This window comes from Glycine max, chromosome 12 (genome assembly GCF_000004515.6).
Source record: "Glycine max cultivar Williams 82 chromosome 12, Glycine_max_v4.0, whole genome shotgun sequence".
NCBI lineage: Eukaryota > Viridiplantae > Streptophyta > Magnoliopsida > Fabales > Fabaceae > Glycine > Glycine max.
The window spans coordinates 21,820,118-21,829,763 of NC_038248.2; the positions used below are offsets into that span (position 1 = coordinate 21,820,118).

Sequence of the window (9,646 nt, forward strand, 5' to 3'; positions counted from 1 at the left end):
ATATAGTGTATGACTAGAGGCAATCGATATGACTTACAACCCTTTGATCCTGAGATAGATAGGACATTTCATAGATTAGTTAGACATCATTTGGTACCTTTTGAGCATCCTGAGCATTCTGTTATTGGTGATTTTGAGCATTATTATTTTGAACATTCTCAGAACATGGCACAACCTCCACCCCGTGAGAGGACTCTAAGGGAAATGGCTGCACCTGATTTCACCTATGAAAGCTTGTGCATCCAATACCCTGATGAGGATGTCCCTTATGTTCTTAAAACTGGACTAATCCATTTGCTTCCAAAGTTTCATGGCCTTGCAGGTGAAGACCCGCACAAAGATTTGAAAGAATTCCATATTGTCTGCTCCACCATGAAACCCCCGGATGTCCAGGAGGATCACATATTTTTGAAGGCTTTTCCTCATTCTTTAGAGGGAGTGGCAAAGGACTGGCTTTATTACCTTGCTCCACGGTCCATCACGAGCTGGGATGACCTCAAGAGAGTATTCTTAGAAAAAAAAATTCCTGCTTCCAGGACCACGGCCATCAGAAAGGATATTTCAGGCATTAGACAACTCAGTGGAGAGAGCTTATATGAATACTGAGAGAGATTTAAGAAGCTATGTGCCAGTTGCCCTCACCACCAGATTTCTGAGCAGCTTCTCCTCCAATATTTTTATGAAGGACTCAGTAACATGGAGAGAAGTATGATAGATGCTGCCAGTGGTGGAGCCCTTGGAGACATGACCCCTGCTGAAGCCAAAAATTTAATTGAGAAGATGGCTTCCAACTCCCAACAATTTAGTGCCAGAAATGATGCTATTGTCATTAGAGGAGTGCATGAAGTAGCCACGAATTCATCTTCATCAGGTGAGACTAAGAAGCTTGAAGGTAATCTAGATGCCTTGGTTAACCTGGTAACCCAACTGGCCATGAATAAAAAATCTGCACCTGTCGCCAGACTTTGTGGTTTATGCTCCTCTGCCGACCACCACACAGACCTTTGCCCTTTTGTGCAACAATCTGAAGCAATTGAACAGCCTGAAGCTTATGCTGCAAATATCTACAATAGACCTCCTCAACCTCAGTAGCAAAATTAGCCACAATAGAACAATTATGACCTCTCCAGCAATAGGTACAATCTCGAGTGGAGGAATCATCCCAACCTTAGATGGTCGAATCCTTCACAATAGCAGCAACAACAACAACCTTATTTTCAGAATGCTGCTGGCCCAAGCAGACCATACGTTCCTCCACCAATCCAGCAGCAACAACAGCAACAACCCCAGAAACAACAAACAGTTGAGTGCCATTACATTGAGATCGAGAAAGCAATGTCAAGGACCTCAACCAGCAAATGAACCTGCCCAACCTCACTCTACTCCAGAAAAAGATGATGCCAAAAATGAAAATGTAAAGAGTAAGTTACCTAACAATTTCTATGCAGGTGACTCTACAGAGCAGCAGCATATCCCTCTTCCATTCCCTCCAAGAGCAATTTCCAACAAAAAAATGGAAGAGACAAAGAAGGAGATCTTGGAAACATTTAGAAAAGTAGAAGTAAACATACCTCTGCTGGATGCAATAAAGCAAATTCCAAGATATGCTAAATTCTTGAAGGAGTTGTGTACTAATAAGCGGAAGCTTAAAGGAAGTGAAAGAATTAGTATGGGCAGAAATGTCTCCGCATTGATTGGTAAATTTGTTCCCCAAATCCCTGAAAAATGTAAAGATCCAAGTACATTCAACATACCTTGTATTATAAGGAGCAGTAAGTTTGACAATGCCATGCTAGATTTAGGAGCTTCTGTTTGTGTTATGCCTCTGTCTATTTTTAATTCTCTATCTCTTGGTCCCTTGCAGTCAACTGATGTGGTAATTCATTTAGCTAATAGAAGTGTTGCCTATCCTACTGGTTTCATAGAGGATGTCTTAGTTAGAGTTGGTGAACTGATTTTCCCTGTTGATTTTTATATTTTGAATATGGAGGAGGGATTTTCTAAAGGATCAGTTTCCATCATTCTAGGCAGACCTTTTATGAAAACTACTAGAACTAAGATAGATGTATATGCAGGCACACTATCTATGGAGTTTGGTGATATAGCTATTCATTTTAATATTCTTGATGCTATGAAACACTCATCTGAAGATCTTTCTGTATTTCGTGTTGAAATAATTGACCATATTGTTGATGAATACATGACTGATCTTCATTCTAATTTGCATGCCTTTCACTCTTCATGCATTGAATCTGAATTTGTACTTGATTATATGTTTGAATTTGATGCTGAGAGTGAATCTGATTTTGATATTGATTACATGTCTGATGTTTTACCTCTTGAGATTGATTTTATAAAGTCAGATAGAACTAACCATGTTTCAGGAAGTACACATACTTCTGACTTTCTTTATGAGGTACAGGCTGAGAAACCATTTCTTTCTACCACTATCCAGCCGACCACACCAAAATTGAAGCCTCTACCATCAAATTTAAAATATGCTTACTTGGATGGCAAAAGTTTTCCAGTAATTATATTTGCCTCCCTTGTTGATGAGCAAGATGAGAAGTTGTTATATGTTCTCAAGAAGCATAAGAAGGCTATAGGCTGGACCCTGGCAGACATTCCTAGTATTAGCTCATCCACATGTATGCATCGAATAAATTTAGAAGATGGAGCTAAACCAGTAAGACAACCATAGAGAAGACTCAACCCGGTGATTCTTGATGTAGTGAAGAAGGAGGTGACCAAGCTTTTGCAAGCTGGCATCATTTATCCTATCTCTGACAGCCAATGGGTGAGCCCTGTCCAGGTAGTCCCGAAGAAAACCGGCCTCACCATGATAAAAAATGAGAAGGAGGAGTTGATTCCTACTCGGGTGCAGAACAGTTGGAGAGTCTGCATCGACTATATGAGGTTGAACCAGGTTACCAAAAAGGACCATTTTCCACTGTCATTCATTGACCAGATGCTTGAACGCCTGACAGGTAAATCTCACTACTGTTTCCTTAATGGTTTTTCTGGTTATATGCAAATCACTATTGCTCCTGAGGATCAGAAAAAAACCATATTCACCTGCCCCTTCAACACTTTTACCTATAGGAGGATGCCTTTCGGCCTGTGCAATGCCCCTGGTACCTTCTAGCGGTGCATGATTAGTATTTTTAGTGCTTTTTAGAAAATTGCATAGAGGTGTTTATGGATGATTTCATTGTATATGGATCCTTTTTTGATATTTGTTTGGATAGTCTGGAAAAGGTTTTGAATAGATGCATTGAAACTAACCTTGTTCTAAATTTTGAAAAATGTCATTTTATGGTTGAGCAAGATATAGGTTTAGGCCACATTATTTCCAATAAGGGCATTGAAGTAGATCCAGCAAAAAATTCTGTTATTTCACAATTACCTTACCCCTCTTGCGTGCGAGAGGTGCGATCTTTTCTTGGTCATGCAGGATTCTACAGGCGCTTTATAAGAGATTTTAGCAAGGTAGTCCTTCCACTATCCAACTTGTTGAAAAAGGAGGTGGAGTTTGACTTTAATGATAAATGCAAAGAGGCCTTTCATTGCCTCAAAAGAGCACTGACTACCACCCCTATCATTCAGGCACCTGATTGGACAACCCCATTTGAGCTAATGTGCGATGCATCCAATTACACATTGGGGGTTGTCCTTGCTCAAAAGATCTCCTTACTTCAGCTTACTTTTTTTCCACCATGACTTAGGGAGTTTTTCTTTTCCAATCTCCTTCTTTACTTTTATTACATTTGTCCGATTCTATTTGATGATTTAATTGCTTTTAATCTTTTAATTGTGCTACATTGAGGACAATGTGTTGTTTAAGTATGGGGGGGGGGGGAGTGTTCTTTGGTTTTGGTTTTGCTAGTTTTGTTTGTGTTAAATTTGTTAGTTTTGTTGGGTTTCTAGTTTAATATTTTAGGTCAATTCTGTTTGCATGTACAACTTTGCATATTTTTCTTTGAATTATAGGATATGTTCAAGAAATGGGTAATTGTTTTGAATATAAAAGTCTCTTGACATTTTGTGATTTGAAATCCTAGTTTTTCCTCTACATGTCATGATAGTTTTGAAAGCTCAATTTGAAAGTGATAAGTTTACCTTTGTGAGAATTTGAGCCATCCGTCATCATAATCTTTTGGTGTGTTTTGCCCCATTGATTGCTTGCACAATAGCCTTGGCTTGATTCTTATTGATGCTTCCTAATTCACATGCATATTTGGAAATGATTTTGGCAATTTTGTTCTTATAAGCTTCTAGCCAAATGGACTTACCTTGAATTAATTCCTTTGATAGCCCCTTTGAGCCTATGTTCCCCTTTCTTTGTTTTGAAGCTCATTACAAGCCTTAAGTGAAAAACCATGATATCACCTTACCCTTAAGGAATTTTGGAGCTTTGGAATTGTTTTGGGAATAAGTGTGTGGGGGGGTATGTTTCATTGGAAGATATGATTTGTGGCCATGCTTAATGTTTTATTTTGGCCATGCTTGATGTATATATATTGCCTAGTTCTTGCTTTAATCTTCAATTGCTGCAAAAAAAAAAAAATTCAATTGCTGCAAATTCATACTGTTAAAAAAAAAAAGAGAAGAAAAGAAGTGAAGTTGAATAAATGAGGTCTTGTTATGAGGACTTGATTTGGGAGCCTTGGTTGATTTTGTTGATATTAGAGGGTTTGGGTTTACTACTTGTGCTTAATTTCCACTTATTCCCCATTGCTCCTCTATTCCTTTGGGATTTAGCTACTTATTCCATATTTTTCTTCCCTACCTTGTCCTTGGCCCCATTACAACCTTTAAAGACCTTTTGATCCTCATGTGCATGTGTTTGTCAAGTTGTTGTCAATTTTAGAATTTTTGCCAAGTCTATGTGGTGTTTGTTTTCATGGATGCTTCGAGAGTAAACAGTAGCCTAGACACTTGAGAGATAGAGTGTATATCTTGTGAGGCTTTATCACTTTTCATTCTTGAGCTCATTAACTATTTTGCCATGATTGGGTTGCTTGGATGATTTTCATGAATGTCTTGACTCTTTGGATCTCTTCATGTTAGATGTTACCCATTCCTTTCATTCCTTGATGTTCATTGCGAAATATGTAAATGTTTGTGTTTGTCTCTCTTTGATATCCTTGGATTTTGTTCTTTATTTCATTTTGCCCAGGAGTGCAAAAGGCTAAGTATGGGGGGTTTTTATATGCCATTATTTTCTCCTATTTCTTAACCCTTTTTGCACCATTTTAAGTACTGATTAGTCTTAATTGTCAAATTAATTAGGCAATTTTATTATTTGGGCCCATTCAGCTAATGTGATGTTTTTAATCTAATTTCAGGAATTAATGAAGCATTGGGCTTGGGCTTGAATCCAAAATTGGGCTTGGACTTGAAGAGGGCTGACTATTTTATTCTACAAAATTAGATCTTATCTTATCTTATCTTGATAAGATATTATTTAGATTTGATCTCATCTAGATATTATTTCATCTAGATCTTATCTTATATAGATTTGATTTTATTTTATTTATGGGCTTGGATTTAAAATAGATTTGTAAGCTTTGGGGCTGAAAAACTATATAACAACACCAAGGTTCTAATTTAGGCTTTCTCTCTCTCTCTCTTTTCTCCTTTTTTCGTTTTTACAATTCCAGTTCTGACTTTTCGTTTTAGCAATAAAATTTCGTTCTTCAATCTATAATTTCGCTCTCTAGTTATTAATGGAAGGCTAAGTCCCCAGCGTTGTTTTCTCTTGAGGATCAAGCACAATTCTCTTTGAGGTTCTATTATTACTGTTAAATTCTGTTCAGTTTTTCCTCTTCACTAATTACTCTGAATTTGTTGCTATTAATTCATGCATGCTTAGTGCTTGATTAATTGTCTCTGCGCTTAATTTACGTTCATGCTTAATGATCGTTTATGAGTTGTTGGTGTATGTGTTGCTTAATCACATAATGAATGCCTTATGTTAAATTTTGCTTAGTAATTTAATTTAGGGTTCGATTAAGTGGTTAAACTGATAAAGGATAAATTCTCGCAACCTAGGATAAGTGACTTGCTTGTGAATCAAGGGGAAGCAAAATATTTTAATTCTGATATTTTCTAATTCAATTTTACTTGCTGTTTAATTTACAAAAGCAAACAACCCCCCACCCCCCCAATTTGTTACTATTTCCTACTATCTGTTATGAACATTTGGCTTATCATTGCTTGTTGGAAAATGACCTAGGATCACTTCTTAGTTACTACATTTTAATATATATTTGATTCGGGTACGGCCTCGATCAAGGTGGTTCTTGGCAAAAAATGGAAGAATGAGATGATAAAACGTAGGTTAAGTGGTGGTTGGACAGAAATATAGAAATGGCAATAACTCAAGCTACATGGCTCCAAATGAGGTGATTCCAAAATGAGGTGAAAGGTCTCAATATGAAATTCAATTTAGGCTCAAGAATCACTTAATTTGAATGCGTAAAATGGGAGTTATGGCCACGAGATAATTCTAGGCAGGAATGGATTTTATGAAATTATGGTTTGAAAGAACAAGGTTGAAGATGAAAGGAAGGAAAAAATCACTCTTTCCGGCGAGGGCAACACACAAAGGTTGTGAAAGTCCTTTGATACAACCAGGGTGTTCTTGAATCGCTCAAGAATTTAGGAGAATCACTCTTGTCATACCCTAATTTTGTCCGGGGACCATTGTTTGATGGCATGCAACCTTTGTTTGACCGCTTTGAGGTACTTGGAATCCTTTGTTGCACAATACGTGAAGTTCCGAGACATGCCGGAAATCAAAAGGAAGCATTGTTACGCAATCCGTGAAATTTCGTAACATGCCGGAAATCAAAAGGAAGTATTGTTACGCAATCTGTGAGTTTCCGTAACATTCCGAAAGCTAAAAAAGGAGTAATTACATGACCCGTAAGGTTCCGTAACCTTACGAAAAGAAACCAAGTATCATTACGAAATTCATAAAGTTTCGTAACGTTACGGAAAAAGAATCACCAAAAAAGTAAAGGGGGTGTATTTAGTAAAAAAAAAGGGGTGCAAATAGCAACCAGGCCCACTTGGAGAAGGCGATTGCTTCTGGAGGAAGCAACCTGGCTCGCCTGGGCGAGCTGGGTGGCAAGCTCCTCCCCTATTTTCCTATAAATAGGGGGAAGAGTGGAGGAGAAAAGGGTTCAACCCTTATGGTACTTCGTAATCACTTAAAATTAGTGAGGAAAATTGTTTCCGTGAAGAAAATCCAAGCCGAGGCGCTTCCGTAACGTTTTCGTGGGTGATTTCGCGAAGATTTTCAACCATCCTTCATCATTCGTCGTTCGTTCTTCGGTCTTCAACTGGTAAGTTCCTGAAATCTAACTTTTCAATTCATTCTATGTACCCTTGGTGGTCCCCATTTGTTTCATGTACTTTTATTCTCGTTTTATTTACTTTTCGTACCCCCTTTTGACGTGCTTTAGCCATTTACTTAAGTCATTTTCTCGCCTAATCAAAAAATAAAATAAATTTCCACCGATCATTTGATTTGTAATATCCGTTAATTTCTGTTAAAATGAAATCTGACCATTCGGTCATGCCGTAACCACGTTGGAAACCAAAAAGAGGTAAAATAATAATATAATAATAAAAAATATCTTTTAGTAAAATAAACCAAAAAAATCAAACGAACGTTTCTCTTTGGGATTTCTCTTTCTTAATTGAATTGACTAATAACTAACGTGAAACTAAGGCTAAAATCAACTCGCAAAGTCAAGCTCATCCACAAAAAATCACTAAAAAGGATTTTAAGGTTCGATACCTCAGTTTTCTCACCAAGTAAAAATGGGTCATTTTAAGGTCCAACGCCTTACAAGGACCTCCTTCCAAGTAAAAAGAATCGCTTGATTTGCCCTTTAAAAAGAACTACGTAGGTCTGACTTCCTCTTTGATGGAGGGTGCGTAGGAGCAAGAGACCCGCTTTTGTCGACCTAAAAAATAAAAAAGAAATAAAAGTTTAGGTACACAATTTCACACAATTCTAAAATTAAGGTTGTTGTCCTTTGAGACAAACGTGAGAGGTGCTAATACCTTCCTCAAACGTAAATACAACTCCCGAATCTAGAATATTCTTCATGACTGGTTTCCTTCGGTTTTTTCGACGTTTTCCACAAATAAACGTTGGTGGCGACTCCACGCATTTTCCTCCTTTGGAAGACGCACCCGTGAGCCTCGCCTGCTCGCCTGTAAAAGGGTAGGTTGCGACAGTTGGCGACTTCATTGGGGACTATTTTTGTGAGTTAGGCCTATTTTAGGAAAGTGTGGAATTATGAAACTTTGTGTGTGCGCTTTTTCTTGAACTGTGTAAAAATAATAAATGCTGTCTTTTCCACATTTTTACACCGCATTCTAAGCACCCATGGGTTTGAGTAAAAAAGGGGCCCTATACCCGGGTTCATGAAAATCTAAGGAGTGGAGGTGGATCTATGGTCATGCTAGGTCTCCGACTTGCTTGATAATAGTGAAACCTCGTCTAGAGCTTTCTCTCTTTATAATGTGTTGTCGCTAGTATTTCATACCGCCGCAATATTATTATCTTGAGTGATGATACCTCTAGAAAACAACCATGTGAGATATGGATCGTTGGGAGTAGTTATTAGAGACCCCTAGATATTACCTTATAGGTCCCTAAAATAGGGGCACAGAGCAAACACGCTGCGTGCCGTTTTAAACACTGCCATGCATGTAGTCCTAAATGTCATGTACGCCTTTGCTTGTAATTATTTGTGGATATTGTCGTACTCTGTGCATCCCCGTGTTATGCTTTTGCGCCTCTACATCATGTCGTCACGCACGCGTTGTATGTTGGTCTCGTTTTTTGTCATGGGAAGCCAGAAGATCCATATCACCTTCTTAAACTGCACACATGGGGCATTGCACCCCCAAATGCGCAAGTAAGAAGAGATAATTTTCTGGGCCCTCGTGTCCGTAAATGCATTCATATCATGCATCGCATAAGCATCTCTTCATGGCATCATAATGAACATGTTGTTCTTGCATTTGTCCGTTATCATATTCCAGCATCACATTTTGCATGAGTCATTGCATCATCATGCATATGCGTTCAACATACTTTTTGTTCTACAAATTGCATACCTTTTGTTTTCATGTTCGCTCATGCATGATCCTTGCATTTTCCTCTGCAAAACAAAAAAAGGGGAAGCGTGAAAATCCACACTACATTCTTAGTTGCATGTGTTAGGTACCATGAGCCAACCATGTTGGGATCATAAACCCATTTCACTTAAAAACAAAATGATTGAACATGGTACCTAATGCCTGGTTAACTAAAAAAAGATGTTTCTTCAGGCATCTCAATTTCATAATTACATTTTCCATGCATAGTATGTGTATTCCCGAGTCTTTCATCTCTATGAAATGTTGTCGAAGTATTGGCAATCAGAATTGCATTCCTTGGATTACGAGGTTGAACCAAGCTCATGCTTTTACGAAAAGGTTCATCGAGTCAAGTTGAAGTATGGAAGTAACCATCTTGCAAAAAATTGGGGCAAAAGATGGATTGTGTTACGTCGCTGCTTCGTCTACTGCCAAACACATTTAGGACTATCGATGTCCCTGTTACTTCCAGTTTCACCTT

General features: G+C 38.1%; 1 non-coding gene across 1 annotated transcript; it reads right to left on the reverse strand.

The window, feature by feature from the left end:
• Positions 1-543: 543 nt before the first annotated feature.
• Positions 544-650, reverse strand: LOC112998658 (small nucleolar RNA R71). Its single transcript, XR_003263752.1, has one exon. It is a non-coding gene; the product is annotated as a small nucleolar RNA R71 (small nucleolar RNA).
• Between the last annotated feature and the right edge of the window lie 8,996 nt (positions 651-9,646).